This window comes from Monodelphis domestica, chromosome 5, assembly GCF_027887165.1.
Source record: "Monodelphis domestica isolate mMonDom1 chromosome 5, mMonDom1.pri, whole genome shotgun sequence".
NCBI classification, from domain to species: Eukaryota; Metazoa; Chordata; class Mammalia; order Didelphimorphia; family Didelphidae; genus Monodelphis; species Monodelphis domestica.
This window is the reverse complement of record NC_077231.1, coordinates 43,646,107-43,672,546: the sequence shown is the minus strand read 5'-3', so window position 1 is coordinate 43,672,546 and position 26,440 is coordinate 43,646,107. Positions and strand designations below refer to the sequence as shown.

The following is a 26,440-nucleotide window of genomic DNA, read 5'->3' as shown; positions in this document are numbered from 1 at the left end:
AAAAGCTGCTTCATTGAAAATACTAACAATGTTGATAAGTCTTTAGCTATCCTCTTGGGAAAAAAAGGAAAAAAAATATTGTCAATATATAAAATGAACAGCATAAAATCACAACAGAGAACAAAGATAAAAGAATTCTGAAAAGTGTTCACTGCTAAATGCCAAAAAAACCTGAGAATTCAAAAGAAAAAGAGATTAATCTCCCCAGAATAAAATGCCATAATGAACCCAAACCAAAGAAAATTGAACTAACTACCAATGAAAAATAATTTTGGTTCAAATGGACTTACAACAAACTTTTAATGAATATTAATACCTATACTATATTGATTATTCCCAGGAACTGAAAAAGAAACCATTTTAATAAACTAATTTTCAGACAAAAAATGGTTTTAATGGCTGAAGGAAAAAGCCAAGAAAGAAAACAATGGGCCAATATCATTAGTGAATAGTGATTCAGAATAAAATGACGGCAAAAAGAAGATATCAGTTTGTCCAAGTTTACTGTGGTCAAGTTACATCAGGGATACAAAAATGGCTCAATATTAGAAAATCAATTAACTAAAGTAACCATACTTAAAACAAAATCATCCAAAACAACATAATATATACATATGTGCAGAATAAACCCTTAACAAACTACAACACTCATTAATACTAAACATCTTATAAAACATGGGCATAAACGGAGTTTTTTGCTATTCAGTTATTTCAGTAGTATCTGACTTCATGACCCTGTTTTGGTGTTTTCTTGGCAGAGATACTAGAGTGGTTTACCCTTCTCATTTTATAGATGAGGAAACTGAGGCAAACAGGGTTAAGTGACTTGTCCAGGGACAAATAACTAGTAAATGTCTGAAGCTAGATTTGAACTTAGGAAGGTGATTCTTTCTGACTCCAGGCCTAAACGCCCCATAGAAGGATTTATATACTACAAAGTATCAGTCTACAACCAAAAACTAACAATATTTCTAAAGGGAAAATACTAGAAGCTTCCTCAATAAATACAGGAGTGAAGCAAGGATGCTCTTTATCCTTCTATTATTTGATATACTTCTAGAAATTCTAGCAATTTCTTAAAATGCTTTTTGTTACCTTATTGCTAATTCTAGAAATTCTAGTAATAGCAAAAAAGCAACAAGAAAAATGAATTAAAGCATAATGATAGAGAAGAGAAAAAAAACTAGACCTCTTTGCTAATCATCTAAAGGTTTATACTTCAAAAATCCTGAGGAATTAGCAAAGAAACTAAGAACAATTAATATAGACTAGTAGTTTCGGTAAAGTCAACAGTGACAAAATAAACACACAGAAAACAATAGTACTTTAATTTAGAATTAACATTCTAAGAGGCAATAATTGAAAAGGGAGTCCCATTTAAAATGTATATAAGATATCAGAAAAAGCTGGAAAAATCTACATGAACAGATGCAGAGTGAAATAAGGAGAACCAGGAGAACAGTGTACACAGTAACAACAATATCGTATGGCGATCAGCTGTGAGGGTCTTAGCTACTCTCAGCAATACAATGACTAAGGCAAAGAATGCTTTTCACCTCCAAAGAACTATGGAGTCAGATGCAGATCAAAACATACTATTTTTCACATTAGTTTATTTGTGGTTTTATTTGTGGATTTTGATTTGATAGGGATATTCTCTCACAACATTGACCAATATGAAAGAATGTTTTTGCATGAGAATACATGCATAACCCAGATCAAATTGTTTATCATCTCTGAGAGGGGAGAGGGAAGTGGGGGAAGGACACAATTTGGATCTTATAATTTTGGAAAACATGTCAAAAATTGTTATTATATGTATATGGAAAAATAAAATATCTGAATAAAAATAAAATTAAATTAATAAAACATCTGGGAGTCAATCTATGAATATACAATTAGTATCTAATATAGCTACAATTATAAAAACCACTCCTTAAAGAAATAAATAACATTTAAAATTGTAGTGACACTTGGTATTTGTGACAAGACCATGCTAATATAATTAATGAGGCAATACTATCATAATTAATTTAGTGCTATATAAAACTACCAAAGTTATACATTAAAAAGATAGATGAAATAATTTTTAAAAACTATTCTGGAAAAATATTTAGCATATCAAGGGAAATAAAACAATCTGGCAGAAATTAGGCTTTGACTTTAGATCAATATCTTTGCCCATTTCAACTCTTTCCCCCATGATCACTTTTATGATCATCCCAGCTAAGGACCTTGTCTCAAATTTTGTGGCCCTAATTCCTCCCAAATTGAGGCTATTCTCCTCACTCACACTTCCTCAACTAACAATCCCCTGGCATCATCTTCCACTAACTCTCTCAGTGCACTCCAGTGTTTTTTTTGGAGATGTGAGCCTTTTTGCCAAAGTCAATTCCTCTGTATGTACATTTGATCCCATTCCCTCTCATCTCAAGCAGATTGACCAGATAGTTCTAAGTCATTTTCTTGTCTTTCATCTCTTCCTATCTGCTGTTGCAATCCTGATGCCTGCAAATACACACAAGTCTCCCCCATCCTTAAAAATCCTTACTAGATATGCTGTTCTCATTACCTATCATCATCCATCTCTCTTTCCCTTCTTAGAAAACTACTCATAAAAGTTTCCTACACTTGGTACCTTCTCTTCCTCTCCTCTCACACTCTCCTAAACCTTCTTCAGTCTGGTTTCTGACTTCATCCTTCAACTGAAAAAGCTCTTTTTCAAAGTGGGCAGAGAACTCTAATCACCAAATCTTTTGATCAGTCCTTACAGTTCTTGACATCTCTGCCTTTGCTCCTGTTGACCATTTTTTCTACTCTGGCTTTTTAATGATAGTGATCTTAGTTTTCTTTCCACCTTCGGATGTACCCAACCCTCTTTTCCTGAGCCCTCATCTCTTTTCTCTCTCACATGATAATCTCATTAGCTACTAAGAATTCAATTATGATCTCTCTATATAGATGATTCCCAGATGTATCTATCCAGCCCTAGTCTCTCTCTTGAGTTCTAGTCCCACATCACAAATTATCTATTGCACCTTTCAAAATGGATTTTTTGGATGGATAATTCAATATATCCAAAACAAGATTTATTATCTCTTCACTTCACCCCAATCCCTCTTGCTCCCCCCCAGCCTATCTTTATCTTTTCAATTTCCCTGTTTTTAACCCTTATTTTCTGATTTAGAATCAATTCAAGGCTTTAGTTTCAAGGCAGAAGACTGGTAAGGGCTAGGCAATTGGAGTTAAGTGATTTGCCCAGGTTGACACACTTAGGAAGTTTCTGAGGTCAGATTTGAACCCAGGACCTCCCATCTCTAGGCTTGGCTCTCAATCCACTGAGTCACCTAGCTGCCCCTTCTAAATTATTGTTGAAGGTACCACAATCTTTCCAAGAAATCCTTCTCAAAATCAGTGTCATCCTGAACTTCTCATTCTTACTCACTCCACATATTCAGTTGCCAAATCCTGTTACTTCCCCCCCCCCAATATCTCTCATATTATAAGTTCCCTGCTTAAGAGTCATCACCTGATTTCAGGCCTTTTTATTTCTTCTCTCCTGGACTCTTAAAGCATCCTACTCACTTATCTCTCTGCCTCTTGCTTCCCTACTCTAGTCCAAATAGCTGAATGATGCAGAGAATAGAGCACTGGGTCTTGAGTCAGGAAGACATGAATTATAATCCAGGCTCAGATACGACTAGTAATATGACCCTGGGCAAGTCACTTAATCTCTGTTTGCCTCAGTTTCCTAGATTATAAAATGATGATAATATTAGTATCTATCTCATAGGATTGTTGTGAGAATATAGTGAAATACTATTTGTAAATCACTTAGTGCCTAGTACAGAGCAGGTGCTATAGTTATTCCTTTTCCTTACCCTTCTCCAGTCTATACTCTACACACTTATGATAGGGATTCTCTGGAAGTATAGGTCAAATCATGTCATCTTTATATTCAATGAACTTCTTCCATTCTCTATTGTCTCCAGAATCAAACATAATCTTTTCTGTCTGGCATTTTAAAAGCTCCACAATCTAAGAACTCACCACCTTTGTGGTCTGATCATTACTCCTTTCCATGCATTCTATCACCAGTTCAGCCATATCGGCCAGCTTGCTGTTCCTCCCATTGCTGCCATTGTTCAGTTATATCCAAATTCCTCCATTTGGGGTTTTCTTGGCAAAGAATACTGGAGTGGTTTGCCATTCCATTCTCCATCTCATTTGACAGATGGGAGAACTAAGGCAAAAGGGTTAAGTAACCACTCAGGTTATTAACATAGCCAATAAGAGTATGAGTTCAGATTTTAACTCAGGACTTCTTAACCCCAGGCTAGGCATTCTATCCACTGTACCATCTACAATCCTCCAACTTCTAATGCCCTTGACTGGCAGTCATCCCTCATGCCTGAAATATTCTCCCTTCTCACTTCAGCTTCTTAGAATCCATTACTTATTTATTTGAGATTCTGCTCAAATACTACCTTTTTCCAAAGACTTTTGTAGGCTGGTGCCTTCTTCTCTAAGGTCACCTTACATCTACTCTGTGTATATTTTGCATATGCCTAATTATGTACATGTCATCTCCCCTTTTAGATCATAAGCTCCTTAAGGGCAGGAGTTATGCTTCTTAATTTTTTTTTTATTTTAGGACCTTAGCACAGTACCTAGCATAAAATAAAAACTTGTTGTTGGATAGATAGATGGATTTTGTATCTGTGCCTTTAATACCTAGTATAATGCCTTTTTTTTTAAGTTGTGTCCAACTCTTCATGACCCCATTTGGAATTTTCTTGGTGGATATAGTGGAGTGGCTTGCTATTTCCTATTCTAATAGTGCCTTTGAAGACATTTAAAAATATTTCTGGCTTGAATTTCATGACTACTTTATGAACCAAACAAGATTAATGATGAGTAATTTAATTTTATTATTAATTTCCTTTTTCTCTAAATAAGGAAACCAAGACTCAGAGAGATGAAACTAAAACATTGTCTTTTTCATTAGTGATGCAGGCTGTTGTCACTGATAATTAATTAGAGTTTATGCTATACTTATATGCTATTTCTATGGCCTTCCCAGAGTCTCAGAATTCCTATGTGGTAGAGTCAGATTTCAACCCAGTCCTTTTTTCTCTAAGCCCAGTTCTCTTTCCTCTAGACCATACCAACAGCTAGTACACCTTGATCTATGAGAATTCAGCATTGGTGACCTCTGTCCTTAACTAGTTTGACTTAATATGATCTTCCCAATGGGAAGCCCAGTGGAAGAAGTGGATATATAGGTTATAGAAATAAGAAAATATCTAAAATAAGCCTAAAGATGAGGTGGGGTTGAAGCTTTCTTAACTATCCTGGTATTTAAATACCCAAAGCAACACTGTGAATACATCATACAAAAGGGAAGATGATAGTTTGAGCTACCTAATAGGAAAATAGAAGAGGAGGAAGAAGAAGAAGGATAAAGAAGAAGAAGAAGAAGGATGAAGAAAGAAGAAGAAAAAGAAGAAGAAGAAAAGAAGAAGAAAAGAAGAAGAAAAGAAGAAGAAGAAGAAAAAGAAGAAGAAGAAGAAGAAGAAGAAGAAGAAGAAGAAGAAGAAAAAGAAGAAGAAGAAGAAGAAGAAGAAGAAGAAGAAGAAGAAGAAGAAGAAGAAGAAGAAGAAGAAGAAGAAGAAGAAGAAGAAGAAGAAGAAGAAGAAGAAGAAGAAGAAGAAGAAGAAGAAGAAGAAGAAGAAGAAGAAGAAGAAGAAGAAGAAGAAGAAGAAGAAGAAGAAGAAGAAGAAGAAGAAGAAGAAGAAGAAGAAGAAGAAGAAGAAGAAGAAAGAGATATGAGGGAGGAGTGAAAAGAGATGGAAGAAGAGAAGAAGAAAGAGAGGGAAGGGGGAAGGAAAGGAAGGAAGATATCAGATTTGAATTCATACTATTAGGTACAAACCTGATGGAGAACTTAATGTGCAGAAACCCAAATATCTTCATAGATTGAGACCCTTCATAGATTGGTATAGGAGTTATATGGAATTGTCACAGAATTCCTCTGTGAAAATCAAATAGTAAGAAAACTGCCAGCATTGCTAAATCTACAAAATCCAAAAAGCCTGCCTGAGACCACAATTGCTTTTAGATTTAACCCTTCCCCTGTTTATAAGAAAACGCCCTGTTAAAGGCACTCCAGCTCCGTTATTTGTTTGGGATTCCAACCTTGGTTGGATTCTCACATTCTAAACTGCCTTTTGGAATTGCCTGTCAGGGATACTGGTGGTCAGATTTCCACCAGACCACCCTGAAAAACTTTCCCCATGAGCTGTATGAGGGAAAACATCAAAGTAAGGAGTCCTTGTCTCTAAGGTGGGAAGAACTGGGATGGGGAACTCCAGGTCCTGACAAATACCAGGTCCTGTCAGAGGAGGGATGGTGATTGACAAATGTGTGATGTGAATTCAATGTAATCCCATCCAATGTCTATCAGATCTTTCCCTAAAACATTCCCTTTTGCTAGGCATCTCAGTTTTTATTCTGTTGTGCACGTGGTAAAGAATTTGAAATGTCTCTGTGTGGTAGATTTACTCCATATAGCTAAATTAGGAGTTTCATTTTCCACCTCCAGGTGTTTTTCTTGTCTAACAATCTTGTCTCCCCACTTCAACCTGGCTTTAATCCAAGGATGCTATAATTTTCTCATGGTTTACATAAATTGACATCTAGGCATCAAGAGATCTTATTCCTTAGTATGTGGCTAAAATTCACTCAACCTACTCGTAGTGGTGAAGAAACATAACCTGTAAAATTAGACATTACATCACAGTGGTAGAGAGAAAAAGGGGAAAAGGTCAATGTTAAATAGATTGTGAAACTGCCATAATTTGGATTTGGTATTCTCTCCCTTTCACTTTTGACATTCACTTTTTCTTTTCACTTTGGCCACTCTCCTGAGACTCTTATTCTCCCCTCCTCCCCTGCTGCCTTTTTAAAAGAGAAAATATTTGAGCTTCTGATTCATTCACTTTAACATTTTATTGACTGATAACAGCATAATGGGTTATCATTCCTGGGAGAATTAATATTTTGAAAGAGGAGACCATAATGGAATTTCAAAGGGTTTGGTACCCAAATGTTGGAAAACATGAAAGGCAGCTGGGGATCCCCTCAAATTACCCTTGAACAAAGAATTGCTTCCTCTAGGTGAAAAGTTGATTAGGGTGGGCTTATCTTTAAGTGTCATGAATATGTTGAAAGTGCAGCTAGAGTCATACAGTACATCTAATGTCTGTCTGATCCTTCCCTAAAACATTTCCTTTGCTGGGAACCAAGCTGTGTGACATGGAGAGAGAAAAGGGAAAGAAAGAAACCAGCATGGAATCAAGATGATCTTAGTTCAAATCTGACCTCAGACACTTACAAGCAGGGTGACTAAACCCCTATTAGCCTCAGTTCTCATCTGTAAAATGGGAGCACAATAGAGAAGGAAATGTCAAACCACTCCAGTATCTTTGCCAAGAAAACCCCATGAAAAATGTCCCTTGGGTCATGTAGACTTGGATGTAAAGGAAAGACTGAGAAAACAATGACAATAGACTGAAATCTTCTGTTACTGTCTTCTTAAGTGCAAATTACTCCTAATCTCTAGATAAAAGAAAGTGTGTAATGAAACATGGAAAATTATTCTCTTATTCTTCTAGAGTTGAAATATCAGGAATCCTATTTCCCTAGTCTGTCCTCAGATCCAAGATGAGTTCTGGGGAGCATATGGCATAGTAGAGAAGAGTGTTGGACTTGGAACCAGGAAGACTTGAATCTGAATCCAATCTTGTGAGTGTATTTGCATTGTGTAAGTCATGTAATCTCTCTAAGTCCCAGTTTCCCCAAATGAGACTTGATGGTTTCAAAGTTTTAATTCCAGTTCTGAATCTCTGATCCTATGGTCCATGGCCAAGTGGTGTTGGGGTACGATGAAGCAAATGAAGTGCTTTCTGGGGAATTAATTAGAATTGAATAAGAAGAATATGACTTCTGGGGAAGTCACTTAACCTCCCTGAGCAACCTTCCTCTGGCAAAGTGAGGGGGTTGGATGAGAGCCTCTAAGATCTCTTCCAGTTCTTATTATATCAAGACTTGTGTCTCACCAAAATTTATGAGACTAGAAACATGGCTAGGAAGTATAACTCCACAGGCAAGAAAAAAAATGACTCTGGTTTACATTCCCACACATCTGTTTCAAGGATCAAAATTAAAAGGCAACAGAAAAATACCTGAACCCTGAAAAGGCTGCCAGCATGTTGAAATGTATAACCCTTTTAGGTTGTTTTTAGAGACGTGGTTTTGAAACTTACTTTTAAAATGACAGAGTTCTACAGACCATGATCTCAATAGCTTTCATTCCCAAGAATGAGGGTCATTTCAGAGTTTAAAATATTTGTTCTCTTAGAAAATAATGCTTTCTAATCCTTTCTTTTTCTTTCTATTTTTTTTTTCTGGTAAGTCACTTTGACAACATACAAATTTCAAAGATAAAAAAATGAACCTCAAGATTATACACAGACCCATAACTAAATTCCTAAGGTGATCCTGATTATAGAAACTGTAAAAAGCAACAAGCATTATCAGACCAGCACAAACAAATCTTAAAAATGTGCAAAACCACATATTCCATTTTTATTCCAGGATGGCTTATAAAAGAATGTTATTCTAATCCCCATTCTCTGGGAGGTCCCCGCAACACAAGTTTTCAAGGGTAGAATCAGCTATATAAATCAAACACTGGACAAATAAATCTCTGTTGAATGGCCACTCAGTGCAGAGCCATTAGTGGGCTGGCCCTAAACACATCATGTAACAGCGTGAACCTCAGACCAACACTCAGTTAAGGCTTTTATAAATTGGTTGGCTATTTCGTTTTATAAACTCCTTCATTCTTTCTCTTCTACAGTAGCTACCATTTATATAGCACTTTCAGGCATGCAAAACAATCAACATGTTATCTCATTTAATCCAATAAGGATGGGAAGAAGATGCCATTATTATCCCCATTTTTAGAAGCAGAAAATAAGACTGAGAAAAGGTATGTCACTTACCTAGAGTCACACACCTTACAAGTGTCTGAGGCAGGTTTTGAACTTGAGTCTTCTTGACTCTAAGTTTAGTACTCTATTCACTCTGTCACAGTTTCCTCATCTGTAAAATAAGGTTAATAATAGAACTTGCTCCCACAGTTGTTAGGAGGGTAACATAAGATAACATTTGTAATCACCAAGCACAATACTTTGTATATAGTAGGAGTTATATAAATGTTCGTAGTTGTAATAACAGTTATTGTAGCAGTAGTAATAACAGTAGTAATAGTAATATAATAGTAGTAGTGGTAGTAGTAGTAGTAGTAGTAGTAGTAGTAGTAGTAGTAGTAGTAGTAGTAGTAGTAGTAGTAGTAATAGTGGTAGTAATAGCAGTAAAAATAATAGTAGTAATAGCAGTAATAATTGTAGTGGTAATAGTAATAGTAAATAGCAATAAAAATAATAGTAATAGTAGTAATAAAATAACAGTAGTAGTAATATAGTAATAGTAGTAGTAGTAATCATAATAGCAGTAGTAGTAATAGCATTAATAGGAATAGTAGTAGCGGTAGCAATAATAGCAGTAGTAGTAAATATATGTTTTTGTATACATGTACCACATTGCCAAAAGGGGCCATAGGAACTTTTTAATACAACATCTTCATTTGGTAGAAGGAAACTCTGTGCCCAGGGTCACAAATTACACAGGATTTGGAAATAAAATAACCTTAACAATCATCTCTTTCAATCCCTTTATTTTACAGGTGGAGAAATGGAGGACGAAAGAGGTTATGCAAATTTTCAGTCACAGTGGTAGTAAATAATGGGGGTTTACTTATACCCAGACCCTCAGATTTCAAACTTAGGGCTCTTCTCACTAAATAGAGCATGCTGCTTTTTCAAAGTATTCAATCAGTGTGTAGGCTTTTGTGAGAATCAAATAAAAGAATGTAGGGAAAGCATTTTATAAGCACGTAGTACTATCAAGTATGAACAATGATTATTATCAATAAAAAGGATGGTAACAATAACGGCATAAATCAAAAAGATAAGATGGGCCCAATAAAGACACCTACTTGCAATGGAATCTGAGTTGCCCCAGTAAATGGAAATACTTCATCCGGTAGGCTCTGCACTGCTCTGTGGGAAGAGAAAGGGAAAGCTACATTTAGATCTTTGTCTTTGGAGCTCCTCTAACTCAACGTGATATCCTGAACATCCTAGGTGCTTAATAGATTTTTGTTCAATTTAGTATTCATTCTTGTAGTTCTTCACATAACTTCACATCCCCAGGTGTCTTTTCTTTGGTTCACTTTCATGCCAAGGGCTTTAGGTGGTATTGGAGACCTAGATGTACTTGGGTCTCATCCCTCAGACTCACCCAGATAATTCTGTGATATATATATATATAGATAGATATATAGATATATATAGATATATATATATATATGTCAGGAGCCTTTCCCCAGAGAACTGTATGGCTTCAATCACTTCCAGTTGGTAATTAGATAGCATCAAGTCCTCAGGGTTCTTCAGAAGGTGTCAGCTGTCTCTTCCTATCCTTTGAGTCCTTCTATTCCTTATAGCCTTCTATGAAGTGGAAGCCCTAGAATCACTATGCTCCCATTCCTTTGGGGCTCAGTGTTGCTAGTTTATTTGTCCAGAGAAAAAGCCTATCATCATATACCCATCTAAGTACACCAAAGGGACAACTTTGGAGCTTCCTTGCCATGGTAAGAGACGCAACTTCTCCTTATATTACACTTCAAAAGCCATGCTAAAAACCAGTGTGTGTCTGTTTGGAACCCACTCCCTTACACAGAATTTCTTGTTCATATCCTAACCCTGCTCCCCATCCACAAGCAGGTCTTCCCCACCAGCTCCACACTTGGGATAGTCTAATGTCTCTCTCAGGCACCTTGGCAGTAAGTGAGTCTCACACCTAATTAAGTATCCCTTATTTATCTAGAAAGTTGACCATGTCATATTTGTTCACACATGTCTGACTCTTTGAGATCCTGTGGACCATAGTTATGGCTGGGATTTTTTGGGCAAAGATACTAGAGTGGTTTACCATTTCCTTCTCCAGTGGATCAAAACACAGAGGTTAAGTGACTTGTTAAAGGTGACACAGCTAGTCAGTACCTGAGGCTGTATTTGAGCATTCCATCTACTGAACCACCCAACTGTGTTAGCTTTCCTGGCACTTTCCCAGTGCTCTCCCAAATCTCAATTCAACTCTGAGGGTAAACAACTGAGGTAACTGAAATTACCTATGACACTGGTTGTTTGCCCTAGCCAGGGCAAAGGGAATGAAAGTCTTACCTTCCCCTGACTTAAGTTTGTGGGAGAAAGTGAAAGAGAAATCCTTCCTCCCACATTAGCATTCCAAGCACTAAGTACCTTTTACCTAGTGGGCATTTATTCAGTGTCTGTCAAAATGAGCTGACACTAATGATTTCCTGAAACTCAAATGGGGAGATATTGAAATAGGCTCTTCCCAACTTACTAACACTGGACACAGAGAAAGACTCTACTTCTAGACAGGCATTGGGGAATTTGAATCCAGATTCAAACCTTTACTATTTGTTGTATTCTCCATTGGATGAGAAGCTCAGGGAGATCCCTCCTCTCAAACAAAGATGAGGCAAGGGACTGAGTAGAGAGTTAACAAATTATTTGTGCCCAGAATCCCTAATCAATTTGTCAGAAGAGTTGCTGCCTCTGGGAGCTGGTAACATCTTCTTAGCCTCCCATTCTAGAGCTCAGAATGCATTATTCCAAATAAAAAGCTTTATAGATGGTAATGAGATGCCATTGAGATAATATCATTAGTATTTATTCTTCACTGATCAGGGAACCCAAAGACCATTCAAAATTAACATTACTCCTAGGAGAAAATATGTTCTGTTTTGAAAAACTAACTTACTGCTAAACTTGTGAAGTACAAGTGAATGCATGCATGTGTGTATATGTATATACACATCCTAGAGACCATCTAGTTCAATCTCATTTTATAGATGGGGAAACTGAGGCCCACAGAGTAGAAGTGACTTGCTCAAGATCATCTAGGGATATCTTTGGTGTTCTAAGAAAGTTTACCCTTCAAATAGATCTTGAACCACTACATTTTTCATTTCATGTGTTTGAATTAATTTGATATATTTTGTCTCATTAATGCAAGATATAGCCCCAAAGGATAACCCTAATGTTGCCAATGATCATAAATTAAATGGAGCTTTTAATGTAGCTTGGCCAATGAGAGTTAGTCCTTAAAGCATGCACAGACATAGCAATCCAACTTATAGAACTTTAGAAGCCAATTGACCATGATCACCCAGACAGAATGACTTCTCCCAGAAGGCATGCAACCAGATAGATTCATTCCTATCTTTAACCCATTATCTTTTTTTGCCTTCCTGGTGACAAGTGAGCCAAGAACTACTTAGCTCAGTAATGGGCAACCTTTTGAGCTTGGTGTGTCAAAATTCAACAAAAAAACAAGCATAACTTAGGTGGTATATAACTTCGAGGAAAAAAAACCCCATAATTTTACGATATTTATAGTTTAAATAACATACTTCTCTGTATGCGGCTACATGTGGCCACATGTCATCAAAAATGGCTATTCGTGTCAGTGCTGACACAGGTGTCATAGGTTTGCCATCACAGGCTTAGCTCCTGAACTTCTGGGAGGAAGAGAGGAAGGGGCAGCAATTTCAGTATCTCTCACTTGGCTACCATGTGTCTGTGAACACATGACACCTCTGGTTCTTTTTACGTGTTCTTTTTGTTTCTTCTCTCTTGATCTTAGGCAAGTGAGTATTCTGAGAGGTGAGCACCTAGGTGACCAATAAGTTCAGGAGATTTTCAAAGCTATCATACAGGCCTCCCTAACAACTAGAACTGGTAGCAAAGGTAGCCATATGCAGTAAGGATATAAAACCTCATAAATAGCATGGTCCATGGGATCACAAAGAGATAGACATGGTTGAATAACAAGAAGTGATTTATAGTTATCTTCTTTTCCTTGCAAGCTAACAAATTCCTGGAGGATAGGAATCAGACCTTACACATTTGTAACTCCCACCCCCCTCCATGGCACCTAATAATACTTTCACATTTGTAGAGGGATATAAGGTTATAATACACTTTCTTCACAATGATCCTCTGAAATAGGTAGAACAAGTATTATTGCCCCCTTTGCTTAGGTGAGAAATTTGAGGCCTTGAGGCCCATAATTATATGACTATCCAATACCAGAGACAATTATGTAGGGAGAGAGCTGAGGAAAAAGAGAAGAAGGAAGGAAGGATGGAAGGAAGGAAGGAAGGAAGGAAGGAAGGAAGGAAGGAAGGAAGGAAGGAAGGAAGGAAAGAAGGAAGGAAGGAAAGAAGGAAGGAAGGAAGGAAGGAAGGAAGGAAGGAAGGAAGGAAGGAAGGAAGGAAGGAAGGAAGGAAGGAAGGAAGGAAGGAAGGAAGGAAGGAAGGAAGGAAGGAAGAAGGGAGGGAGGAAGGAAGGAAGGAAGGAAGGAAGGAAGGAAGGAAGGAAGGAAGGAAGGAAGGAAGGAAGGCAGGAAGGCAGGCAGGCAGGCAGGCAGGCAGGAAGGAAGGAAGGAAGGAAGGAAGGCAGGAAGGAAGGAAGGAAGGAAGGCAGGAAGGAAGGAAGGCAGGAAGGCAGGAAGGCAGGAAGGCAGGAAAGCAGGAAGGAAGGAAGGAAGGAAGGAAGGAAGGAAGGAAGGAAGGAAGGAAGGAAGGAAGGAAGGAAGGAAGGAAGGAAGGAAGGAAGGAAGGAAGGGAAGGGAAGGGAAGGGAAGGGAAGGGAAGGGAAGGGAAGGGAAGGGAAGGGAAGGGAAGGGAAGGGAAGGGAAGGGAAGGGAAGGGAAGGGAAGGGAAGGGAAGGGAAGGGAAGAGGAACAGAGGTATGCTGGGCAGAGTTCTCTGCAGAGAATGACTTTTTAAGAGTTCACTTCTGTCACCATAAGGGGTCATATTGATTGAAACTTCCTTTCCTTAAAGGGTTATAACTCTAAATCTATTTATCTTTGGTGTCTCTTTGGATTCCTGATGCAGCCTCTCCTACTACCTTTCACAACTACCTCTGGACACTGCAACTGCCTCTGGAAGGCTTGTAGCTACTGCTGCCATTTAGCCCTGACCATTAAGAAGAGACTTCCACTGGGATATCTGGATCATCTAAACTTACAAGGTCACCTGCACACTACCCTATTGAAATATTCATTAACCCACAATAAGGAAAGAACAGAAAGGAGGAGAGGAAGCCATTGCTCAAAGGCACCATAACTTTCCCACCAGAAGGGAAACTGATAAGCCACCCTTCCCCCACCTGACTCCTAGATATAATCTGGAGTAGCCCGACCTGAATCAAAGCTGCTAAGGAGAGAGAGAGCAACAGAAGGAGAGGCGAACTCCTGAGTAGAGCTCAGCAACCTCTGAGTCATCTGTGCTTCTGGCTCCACAGCCAATTTGAAGATGCTTCATCATCCCACAGAACCAGCTTCTCAGTCACTCAAGACCAGAAACAGGCTGCCCTCAAGTTTCCATTTGGTTTCTGAAACCAGGCAAGGAATATCTGCACATGCTTTGTATAACCCAATAGGAAGTGAAAATCTGAAAATGCTCCATGCTGGTTACCCAAAAAATAGTTGATGTTTGAAAGACTACATTTGTATAATACATGAAGAAAAGTTTTTTTCAATCTCTTCATTTTGAAACCTTAGAACATGTTTGTGACATTTGCCAACATTATAAATTTGGGCTAGCAAGACACACCCTCATATTATTTATTTTCTCATAGACACATGGCTTATCGTTAAGGTAAATTGCCATTAAACCCCACACAGCCTACTAGTTCAAATAGATGAATGACTCAAAATTATGATTAATTTCCACTTACATGGTTTGTTGTTTGATTCATTTGAAAAATAAAACTTCTTATGAAAGCCAAACTATGAACAATTTGGAATAACACTTAAAGAAGAACAAATAAACGGGAAAAGTTAGGAATTTCCACCAATTTCTGTTATCAGTGAGTCAAACCATGATCCTTTCTCTCCCACACTTCCACTTGCAAGAGTAAAACATTTCTTTCAACTTGCCCTAAATTTACAATAAAAAGTCAAATCCTCTGAGAGCTTTATACTAATGTTCCAAATGATTTAGGGCTTCAGGGTTATTTGGAATTAAGATCTTTTTCTAGGATCCTTCTAAAGACTTAACCACAATCAACCCCAAAGCAAAAACTGTCAACAATTTATCAACTTTTATTTTTAAAGGGAAAATGTATCTCCTTTGCCTAATAGAGAGAGAAAAGCTATGCAGCCCCCGTGATGGATATTTCCAATCAAATGAGCAATTTTTATTTCTCTCCTCTGTTGAACTTATTCCAAAACACTTCCTTCACAGTAGCTTCACTTCTGATTAACAACTAATCCTTGGTATATGATCCTTAGGATATTCTTTTCTAAAAACTTTTCACCCAAAACCTTGTTTCTGACTAAATCTGCTTTAACAAAAAGGCTTTCTATTGAAATTCAAACTTACCAGGAAAAAGAACAAGTTTGATTTGAAAGGAGATGGAGAAGAGTGAAATGAAAAGAATTCTGGATTTTAAGTTAGGGGACCTGGGATCAAATCTTACCTCTTTCTTACATCTGGGGTGACTTTGATCAAATGAATCAATCTCCCTAAGTCTAAATTTCCCTAAGTATCAAATAAGAGGGTTGGACTAGATGATCTCTAAGGTAGATTTCTACTTTAAATATCTCTTAAATCTCTTTTCCAAATATATCTCAAAACCATATAGATAACTATCTTCCTATTGTGTTTTATATGCACTTCTGACTAGAAGCTAAGAGATAAATGTAATGACTTGCCCATGCCTATTGCAGTCTAAAGTTTCTAGAGTTAAAAACTAAAAATAACTTGATAAATCCCTCTCTTCCAAACTCTATCAATCTCTTCATACTTCAGGGAGAAAAAAGTGAAGGTCAGATTCTAAAGACAGTGAGCCAGTTCCCTAAACAAGGAAATATTTTAATTCAGTGAATTAAACGATCTTAAATTAACGGCCTCCTGCATGTAGAGCAATATTCTTGGTCCTAAAAATATGGATAGATGTTTTGTCCATTATTTTCCTTTTTAGATTCTCAAAGCTCTCATTTCCAGAGAATTGGACCTATTGGTGGTAGTGATTTAGGGAAATTAAAGAGGCCCGAAAAGCAACAGACAATGGAATCGATGATCCTGATCCCAGATACACAGTAATTCTCCCCAATATATAGGAATTGGAGTCTTCTACTCAATAAGAATTAATGCAGCATATGAAAAATAAATCCTCATGTTACACATGACAGTGTTCTTCCATGGCCATCGACACTATATTCTATTGGCATTGGCCTGATTTGGGACCCAAATACACCTAATGAACCTTAACTAGGAAATTCCATTTCAGAACCACTACCCTGCTGCTATAGAATCAAAGCATCATGGCCTTCATGGCCTATAATGACAATAATCAAAACACCTTCCAAAATAACTCCTTTTCTCCTCTTTCAAGATGAATAATAATAATTGGAGAAAGATAAGAAAGAATCTTGCTTTTATTTATTCTTCTCTGTGAGGGGTAGAGTGCCAGAAACTTCCTGGACTAACAAGCTTTTGGAGTCATTATTAGCAAAGACTCATTTAGCAGTAAGATTTCCAGCTGGGGGAGAGGGATAAAAAGGCTGCAGTGGCTCACTTAATGTCCAGGATTATACTGCCTCTGAAATCAGTCTGGAATTTACCCAGATAGCTCCTAGGAGTCTGGCAGTGGTAGATACGATGTGGTTCCACACTGGACTGCTGCAAAGATTGTCACTTCTCCTTTCTGGCACCCCTTCAGGTGGGTTGGGTCACTCCTTCCCAGTCAATCCCTCAACTCATCCCCTCAGGCATGACTTTCTTTAGTCAACTTCTCAGTTCCACCTTGATGGAGGAGTGGTTTTTCCTTTCTAACTAGCCATGACTGGAACTTCCAACCTTTAGCATCCCTAATTCTCTTGTCATCTTGAATGACTTCTTGTAGCCATGGGCTTCCACCACAAGTCAGCTATAGACTATTAGAGGAAGTGAGTCTGGTTCAATGAAAACAAGATTTCCGTATGTTCCTTCCATATTCCCCAGAAGAAGTCTCAGACTCTCAGCTGTTAGTGCCAGCTCCCTAATGCATATCCTTCACAACTCCCTTAAATGTCCCCATAGCTTTCATTTGTATCTGCAATAGTCCTGACTGCTAGTATATGCTGATTTGTGGCTGATTATGACTCTGATGCCTATCTAACTAAAGCAATTCAGCACCTTGAGGGAGAGACCAGAAGTATGTGCCAGGCAAATTGAGTCACTTCTGTCTCCTTGGCCATCATCTTCTCTTAGACTTTGATGGAAACAGCCTAGAATTCTGAACCAAAGAGTCTTGGAAATAGCAGTGTTCCCTCAAAGCCAGACCTACTTTTATTTTTTTTATTGAAAATTTTTTATTTAATTAATTAATTAAGAATACTTTCCCATGGTTACATGACAGACTTGCTTTTAGCCCATCCTCCACAATCATCGCTGAGGGAGAGAAATCTTTGTGAGAGGAGGCCCACCTTGCTCACCATCAACAACAGCAACTGATGACCAACCACTACCAAGAGGCAAATGGGCATAAGATCCTAGGCAGTGGAAGCATTTCCCAGACTGCCAGCTCTGCTTCCAGCTCAGTCCTTATGGCTATCATCATCTGGGTTCCTCTGAAAAAGGAACTAGTCATCCCTAGTACATGACAAACAACTGCCACCCTTAGGACTGGCAAACCAGTCTCAGTGAAGCAGAAAGGAACTCTGGGGGAGAGACGGAAGTCAACATGTGCCAACACAAGTCAAATCATCACCACCAGCACTACCATTACTTTAACCTCAGACCTCAAAGAAGGCAGCCTTGAACCCTGAACTCAAGAATCTTGGGGGCTTCTGGACCATTGTCCTCAGCAATTAACCTGTACCTCCCTCTTTGTGGAAATGTAGCCTGCCAACTGCTCCTACGGTGCTATGCCAAATTACAAAAGATCTATAAGAGAAAGTTCTTTCCATCAAAATTCATAGGCTGTCAAATAGCTCACCATCAGAAAAGGATATGATTTTGTCAGTGGAAATGACCTAAAAGAATTATTAACATCAGAGTTATCGTTACTCCCTAAGACCCCAGGGGAACCTCTGCATCTGACTGGCAGCTTCCATAGGCGCTGTCTTCCCTATTCAACTGTGAGCTTCTGGAGGGCAGGAATTGTCTGATTTCATTACTTGTGTCCCCAGCACTGAGCACAGTTCTTTGAATATAGCAAACATTTAATAAATGATTTGTTCATCTCTGGCAAACAGAATCTAACTCAGCACCTGGTCAACATTTGTCAGTGGCTTGTGATCACTCAATACTGGTGCCTAAATTCTCCATGCAGAATCTGAACTTCGCAGGGGCAGTGCACTTTCAAAGCTGAGGATTCCAGAGTGTATGTGGGGTCCCGCCGCTGCTCAGACCTCTGCTGGATCATACATCTGCTTTCTGGTGTGCGTAATTCTCTTTAGACAGGGCTGTTCCCAAACCCTCCAAGTTGTCATCTGTATTATATCAAGTTGCATTATAAATGGATTGTTTCGATTCCTACAAGCTAGTAGTACCAGTGCCCATGTGGGGCAATTGACCAAGTGTTTGAAAGGTCAGTCTACTTTCAAAGCTTCTCTTTGTGGACTTGTGACAAGTGATCCCTTCTCACTCTTTGGCTTGGGATCCTCTTCCATCATAGATGCGTGGGTAAGGCCATTCAGTGGTTTAGCCACAGAAGCCTAGTTCTTAACCAATTTGGGATAATGACCAAGTTCACCGAAGGTCCTTAGCTTTTGAAGGTTCTGATCTGTGGGACCAAATCCAAAGAACTTCTAGCTTCTTTGTTGGGCTCATAACTTAATTCGATACTGGGTGACTGGCCCATATACTTGACAAAGGCTCTGCAAACCTGGTCAAGGGAAAGCTTCCAAATATTTTCCTCTAGTCAACCTACTTTTTCATCAGACTCTCCTCATGTTCTGCCAGGCTCTTCTCAAAGACAAGATGCCATCAGGGAACACAGACACTTCCAGGCAATTCATGTCTTCAATTACTTTCTCCATCAGTCTTTAAAAAGTGGCAAATGCCTAAGATATGCTTCTGTATTTTAAGCCAGCTTTCATTTTCATGTGGGCAGAAATTGAACTTCATGTTATCAAAAGTACAATGGCATTTTGAACTAGATTTATAAATCCACTGGAATGAGAAACACACCGAATCAGTACAAATCAGTACATGTTCCAAAAATACATAATCTTAGAAAGTTATAATGAGGCACTGAGAGATTAAGTCAGAGGCAGGACTTGAACACAGGTCTTCCTGATTACAGAAATTTGTTTTCTACTCACCAAACCAGGCTATTCAATTTCAGCATTTCATATGTAAAATCAGAATCTAGCCACTGATTAATTCTCTTTTCATTGTATTTGTACATCAGTGAGATGTAAGTTTTTAATTTCCTAAAATTAATTTGTTGCTAAGAACCTTTCTTCACAATAATTAACTTAACTAAAATGATTCTTAATTATTTAATAACATTATGCAAAAATAGTCAAAATGCAAAAGCCACAGATTTTCTCTCTCCTTATGTTTGCCTCTTGGCTTCCCTGGCGGCTTCCAAATATCATCTAAGTTCTTCAAGAAGCCTTCACTCTTTAGTGCCTTCCCCCTGAGATTATCTTCAATTTTCCTGTCTAGACTTTGTTTGTATATTGTTTGTTACTGTTACCACCATCTTCCCCCAACTTTGATGGTGAGTTCCTTGAGAGCAGGTGGATTTTGTCTTTCTTCATAACTTCAGCACTTAAGATCCTAGCACTTAGTAGGTGCTTAATAAACACTTAAAGTAACTAACGCTTTTAAATAAGAAATGCTGGAAAAAACACTGGACTCTTTTCTCAGTAAGGTAGATTTCTATTACATCTCACATTGGAGATGCCTTCTGAGTGATACCTCTAGGTAACTTGCAGAAATGCTTCCCTAAATATAGCCCAGCTGTGAGCTGAGATGCCAAAAGTGGGGCAGATTCTGCTTTTCCTTCTCTATTCTTTTCTCTTCTCCTTCCTTTCCCTTCTCTCTTTCTTCCCTCTCTCTGGGTCTCTCTGTGTCTGTATCTTTCTCCTTCTATCTTTCTATCTCTCTTTCTGTGTGCGTATGTGCCTTCCACCACCCCCTAGAGATGGCCAGCTAGGGAAAAGGGGTGGTGGTGGAATATATTCAGAAATAAAATCATATATTCAAAGGATCTCAATAACATTATAAAAAGAAAAGTAGAAAAAAGTTAACAGTTGGTCAATGACATTTTGAAGCCACTTTTGGAGAAAATAAAGCATGAACTAGCTAAAAGTAGTCATTAATTGACAGGGAAATGATTTCATCTTTTATTAGTTTGGGATTCCTCCCCTTACAGCCTAGTCCAAAGCATCTTAATAACGAGAACTTGATCCTGGATTCACAAAAATAATACCAAAAGTATAGCACATTCTACCAAGCCAGAAAGGCTTTGAGTAAATACCTTGGGTTAGACTACACACCTGTCCTCTCACAAGCAGCCTAACTAAAAGTGGAAATGCTAATCACAAAAGATTGGACACAAAAAAATGTTCTATCCACAGCCACTCAAGAATATCAGTTACAAAGGCAAGGGGGGGGGAGACTGTAACCTGTGACAAAAGAAGATACACACACTAAATACTAAAGATTTAGACATACCAAAGTCTTTCTTTCTTTCCTTTTTAAACTTTTAGCTTCTCTCTTAGAATCAATACTGTATATTGGTTCCAAGGCAAAAGAGTGGTAAGGGCTAGCAAGGGGGCTTAAGTGACTTGCCCAAGATATAGGATTTGCTAATATGGCAAAAAAGGAAAATGATAAATGTTTGAGGGAATGTGGGAAAATTGGGATGCTAATGTTCCATTACTGGAGTTGTGATCTGATCCAACCATTATGGAGAACAATATGAAACTATGTCCAAAGGGCTTAAAACTATGCATACCCAGTATCCCAAAGAAACCCAACAAAAGGGGAAAGGACCTACTTATATCTGTTCTTTTCGTCATGGGAAAGAGTTGGAAATTTTGGAGGGTGTCCATCAATTGGGGAATGGCTGAACAAGTTGTGGTATATGATGGTGATAGAATACTATTGTGCTATAAGGAATGACAAACAGGATGATTTCAGAAAAAGCTGGGAAGACATGAATTGATGGAGCAGGAAGTGAGCAGAACCATAAGAACATTGTACACATGATGAGGGGTGGGGGTGGGGGAGCGCCAGGCAGCTGGGGCATATGGGACTCTCACAGGGGCAGGGAGGGGGAGCTCATGCAGAAGGAGCACAGGCAGGCTGCTGCCCTCGAAGCATACTCCCTGGCCAGCCAGCTAGGGAGGGCCAGGGCTTGCAGAAGACTGGGCGGAGCTTCATCCCATGTGCAATGGAGCTGATTACCAGACACTTTTAGCACCCTGAACAATATAGCAATGGCTTTACTCACAATTTTTCCCTCTACATACTTTTATGAGACCTTATTCTCAGCATTAAATAATATCAAAATCAACAAAAGAAACAGATTGACAGATGAAGTTAGTACCGCTTGGTTGGACTTGAATTGTACAAAATACCAACCTTCAATTGAAGATTTAGACAATGAAATTCAGCAACAAAAAAGTCACTAATAGGCAGGTTAGTTAAAGAATTTCCCCTCCCCCTCACTTATCTTAGTTCACAACACCCCACACAAGTGAAATAATATCAAAACCAACAAAAGAAACCGACTGATAGATGAACAAAAAAGTCACTAAGCAGATAAGTTAAATAATTATTTTTTGGTTTATTAAATAGCATTGTTTTATAATTATACATTTTTTGTTATTTAAACTATAAATATCATGAAATTATGGTTTTTTTCTCAAAATGACACTCCACCCAAGTTATGCTTGTTTTTTTGGCAAATTTTGACACACCAAGCTCAAAAGGTTGCTCATCACTATCCTAGGTAGCAACATTATACACTAAGTACTAAAATACTTTGTCATGATAATGGTGAGCAGTAGGTAGCATATCTGTAAAGTGGGAATAATACTATTTTCATTTTTTAGAAGTTAAAATTCAACGACTTGCCAATCTAACATGCCACAGTTGTTCAGTCCTTTTCAATCATGGCAGATTCTATAACCCCTTTGGAGGTTTTCTTGGTAGATATACTAGAGTGGTTTGCCATTGCTTTCTCCAACTTATTTTATAGATGAGAAAAATGAGGGCTAAGTGAGTTGCCCAGGATCTCAAAGTCAGTAAGTGAATAAGGCCAGTTTTACTCAGGAAGATGAGTCTTCCTGACTCCAGACCCAACACTCTATCCATTGTGCTAGCTACCTGCCTATTATAGAGTTAGTAGGCACTAAACTGGGAATTAAATCCAAATGGGCTGATTTCTAGCACAATGTACTTTTCTAGTACCCATGCTGCCTTTCTAGTCAAAAAAATTTCCTACCATTATCTCAGAAGAGGCACTAAGTGCCTTCTATCTCTAGATAGATCTGTGGTTTTAATCACACACACACACACACACACACACACACACACACACACACACACCCTCTAAAACTCTTGGGAATTCAAAATGTAGAAGATTTAGATTAGAGGATGCTCAATGTGTGACTTTAGTGGAAGAAAAGAAAATTAAAACAATTGATCCTTCTGACAAGAACATTTTATTTCAAACATTGGACTGGGTTAAGAATTGGTAGTTTTCTGATGTTTGATGGCTATTTATTTTTAGAGCAGACCATGAAAGTGACTGAAGCAGACACTGTAGAGAGAGCTTGGTCAAACATCAAAGATGTCAAGGTCATCTGCTGTATTCCAGGCCATCACCAGTCTTCCTGACCCTTGTCTTGTCACTGGACTTTAGTAACTCTAGAAGAGAGAGTGAGGCTGATGATTTTTGGCAATTCTGCCTGACAACATTAAATCAATGTCAAATCAAAGTATCACTTCATGTTGTCTTTGGACAAGCAACAACAATGGGGCATACAGAGCTAGCTAGTCCAGCTTTCTTAATTTGAAAATGGGGATGGGGATGCTCAACAAGTTTAAATAATTTGTTCATGGCAACCTACTCTAGCTGGTATCAGCTGGAAAAAAAGATACAGGACTATTAAATAGTCAGGAAAAGAACCTCTTTAATCAAGGAAAGGAGTTAAGCGCTAAAATTAAGCTGCCTTGAAGGGCTGTGTGCTATCAACCTAGGCCGAGTTCCCAGACTCTGGCAGCTCTGGTCACCAAGCTCCTGGGAGAGCCACAGCACTAGATGACAACTCCAAAGAGCTATTAAAGTGGGAAGCTTAAATACCTTTCCAGGGGAACCCTTTATCGTATTACCTGTCTTCTTGGGAATGGGGGAGGGATAGATTGAGATTGAGCCAGATTTCTGGACATAGCTAATGTGAAAATCTGTTCCTCTTGGATAATCATGTTTATTATAACACAATACATTTTTAATTTTTAAAAAGAAAGGAAAACAGAAGGCCGAAAAAAAGTCATTCTGAAAAAAAAAAAACAATCCTATTATGTATGGAGCCCAAATTAATAGCAACATATTTCTAACATGCATTTGATCAGCTAATGAAAACTGGTGATGTAAAGGAAACAAAGATGAATAAATGAGGAGTGACCCACATGATGTGCACATAAAACTTCAACTTCTTTCATTATACAGTGAATATGTGAAATGATTAGTGAGAGAGATTAATAACATTTATTAACTATCTACTATTTCAGTAATGATGATATAAGAAAGACCTGAGTTCAAATTTGACCTCAGGCTCTTACTAGCTCTTATGACCTTGGGCAAGTCACTTAATTTCTGTCAGCCTCAGTCTTTTCATATGTAAAATGTGACAATGACAACAAATACCTGTCAAATAGTTATCAAGATCAAATTACAAATAATATTTGTAAAGTACCTTGAAACCTTAAAGCACTTTACAAATACAAACTAGTAGTAGTAATAGTAGTAGTAGTAGTAGTAGTAGTAGTAGTAGTAGTAGTAGTAGTAGTAGTAGTAGTAGTAGTAGTAGTAGTAAATAGACAACATGTCCTCTAGGGCAGAAGACAATAACCTGGAACTTATGACTATACTTTTAAAACATATTTTGGTAATTCTATTTCTGAGATTCTGGTAGACTACATTAGTCCTGGCAAGTGGAAAGTCTCTGTAGGTTCAGAGGGACAGAACCACAGTTTTTTTACCTTGGGCTGAACTGCCTACCCTGGTCTTTCAATGCAGACTTCTCATTTGACCAGAAGTTGAATCTGAGATTAAATCTCAGAGTCAGAACCCTATAATTGGTACTGGCTTCTCTTCCTGTTTCTGATCATTATCTTTCTTCCTTCCTTCCTTCCCTTCCTTCCCTTTCTTCCTTTCTTCCTTCTTTCACTTCTTCCTTCCTTCCTTCCTTCCTTCCTTCCTTCCTTCCTTCCTTCCTTCCTTCCTTCCTTCCTTCCTTCCTTCCTTCCTTCCTCCCTTCTTTCCCTCCTTCCTTCCTTCCTAATTTTCTTTCCTTCCTCTCTCCTTCCTCCCTTTTTTTAAAATTTAATTTAAAATTTAATTAAATTTAATTTTTTTAAATTAAACTCTTATTTTCTGTCCTAGTAACAACTCTAAGATAAAAGAGCAAAGGCTAGACATAAGAGTTAAGTGAATTCTTCACTTCACAGTCACACAGGAAATGTCTGAGGTCAGATCTGAAATGAGGACTTCCTGACTCCAGGTCTGGTACCCTATCCATTGAGCCACCTAGCAGCCCCTTATTTAACTCTTTCAATGTAACTGGTTTCCTTTGAAATTCGATGTGTCTTGTTTTATGCATTTAAAAACATTTTCTGAGAAGGGGTCCATATTCTTCATCAGGCTGACTGCCAGAGGAGGACCATAAATTATGGGCCTGCTGGAGCCAGATCAAATCAACTCTGGTGATTCAATTGTTTTCTTTCTTAAAAAAAAAAAAACCCACCCCTTACCTTCAATCTTAGAATGAATACTGATACTGTGTATTGGTTCCAAGGAAGGAGAGAGATAAAGGTGAGGCAATAGGGGTTTAGTGACTTGCCCAGGGTCACCCAGGTAGTAAGTGTCTGAGGTCAGATTTGAACCCATGGCTTCCTTTCTCTAAATCTGGCTCTCTGCCCCGGGAGTCAAGATGGTGGCTTAGCAAGCAGCAAAAGTTCAGACCTCAGAAAACCCTTCCTTACCGCTTACAGACTGAATGCTCCTAGGGCACCAAAATTCAAACTGAACAACAGGACAGAGGCGGGGAACCCTCCTTCTGGACTCAAATCAAAAGATATGCCCCCCAAAAGCCAGAATCTGAGAATACTCGGGTCTAAGGGGAAGGCAGAGGGAAGGTCCCAGGACCTCTCCCCCCCCCCAACCCAGAGGGCTGAGCCCCCAGCGGCAGCAGGAACCTCTGAGCGGGCAAAGGTGCTGGTTTGGAGGGTCTACCTTGTGAGCAGCGGGGAGCCAGGCTCAGAGCATCCGGCTTGGACAGCCAGGGAGAGAACGGGCAGTGACTGGGTCCTTCCATCTGGCTCCAGTCTCACCATTGCTTCGGGGCACATCCAGACCAATCCAGTTGAACCTAATCCCATCAGGACTCCTCAGAGCTCAGGGAGGCAGGCAAAGGCACTGGGGAACCTTGAGGACAGTGGAGAAGCAGCTGGAGAGAACTGGAGAGAGCCTGGGCAGCCCAGCCTTCCAGGAGTCTTTGGCCTCAGAGCACATACAGCCCAACCCAGTTGAACTTAATCCGATCAAAAGCCTCCAGAGGACAGGGAAGCTAACATTCCTTCCCTAGAGACTGTACCAAAAGATCTGACAAAGCTCCAAGAGGGGAAACTGACAGCCCCAAAACAAAAAAAAAATGAGAGGAACAAGAGCACAGACAAATATGGGAAAAAAAGAAGGGGTAAACTCAAGCAAACAACAGAAAAAGAAGAAAGAAATTACAATAGACAGCTTTTGCACAGGTAATGAGCAAAAAGCAAATGAAACAGAGGGGGAGGGATCAGCAAAGGAAAAATCAGAAATCCCAGCGAATTGGATACAGGCTTTGGAAGAACTCAAAATGCAATTCAAAACACAAATAAGAGAGGCTGAAGACAATTGGGAAAAGAACTTTAAAAACTAAGATAAGTCATCTGGAAACAGAGACACTTGAACTAAAACAAGAAAATAGTGTCTTGAAAGCCATT

General features: G+C 38.6%; 1 protein-coding gene and 1 long non-coding RNA gene across 5 annotated transcripts in view; one reads left to right on the top strand and one right to left on the bottom strand.

Annotated features, from left to right (window-relative positions):
* DYRK2 (dual specificity tyrosine phosphorylation regulated kinase 2) overlaps positions 1-6,128 on the bottom strand; it is a 62,546-nt gene extending 56,418 nt beyond the window's left edge. Inside the window, exon 1 of the mRNA XM_056798436.1 lies at positions 5,936-6,128. The gene's annotated coding sequence lies outside the window, so the exon portion shown is untranslated. The remainder of the gene's footprint in view (positions 1-5,935) is intronic.
* The window catches only part of LOC130454493 (uncharacterized), a 21,219-nt gene extending 6,204 nt beyond the window's left edge, over positions 1-15,015 (top strand). For 2 of the 4 annotated variants that reach the window (XR_008912083.1, XR_008912086.1), the window contains exons 3-4: positions 7,677-7,806; positions 14,120-15,015. This is a non-coding gene — a long non-coding RNA (uncharacterized LOC130454493). Of the gene's footprint in view, positions 1-6,203; positions 6,324-7,676; positions 7,826-14,119 lie in introns of those variants that run through there. The other 2 variants (XR_008912084.1, XR_008912085.1) reach the window with 2 other exon arrangements.
* Positions 15,016-26,440: the final 11,425 nt, after the last annotated feature.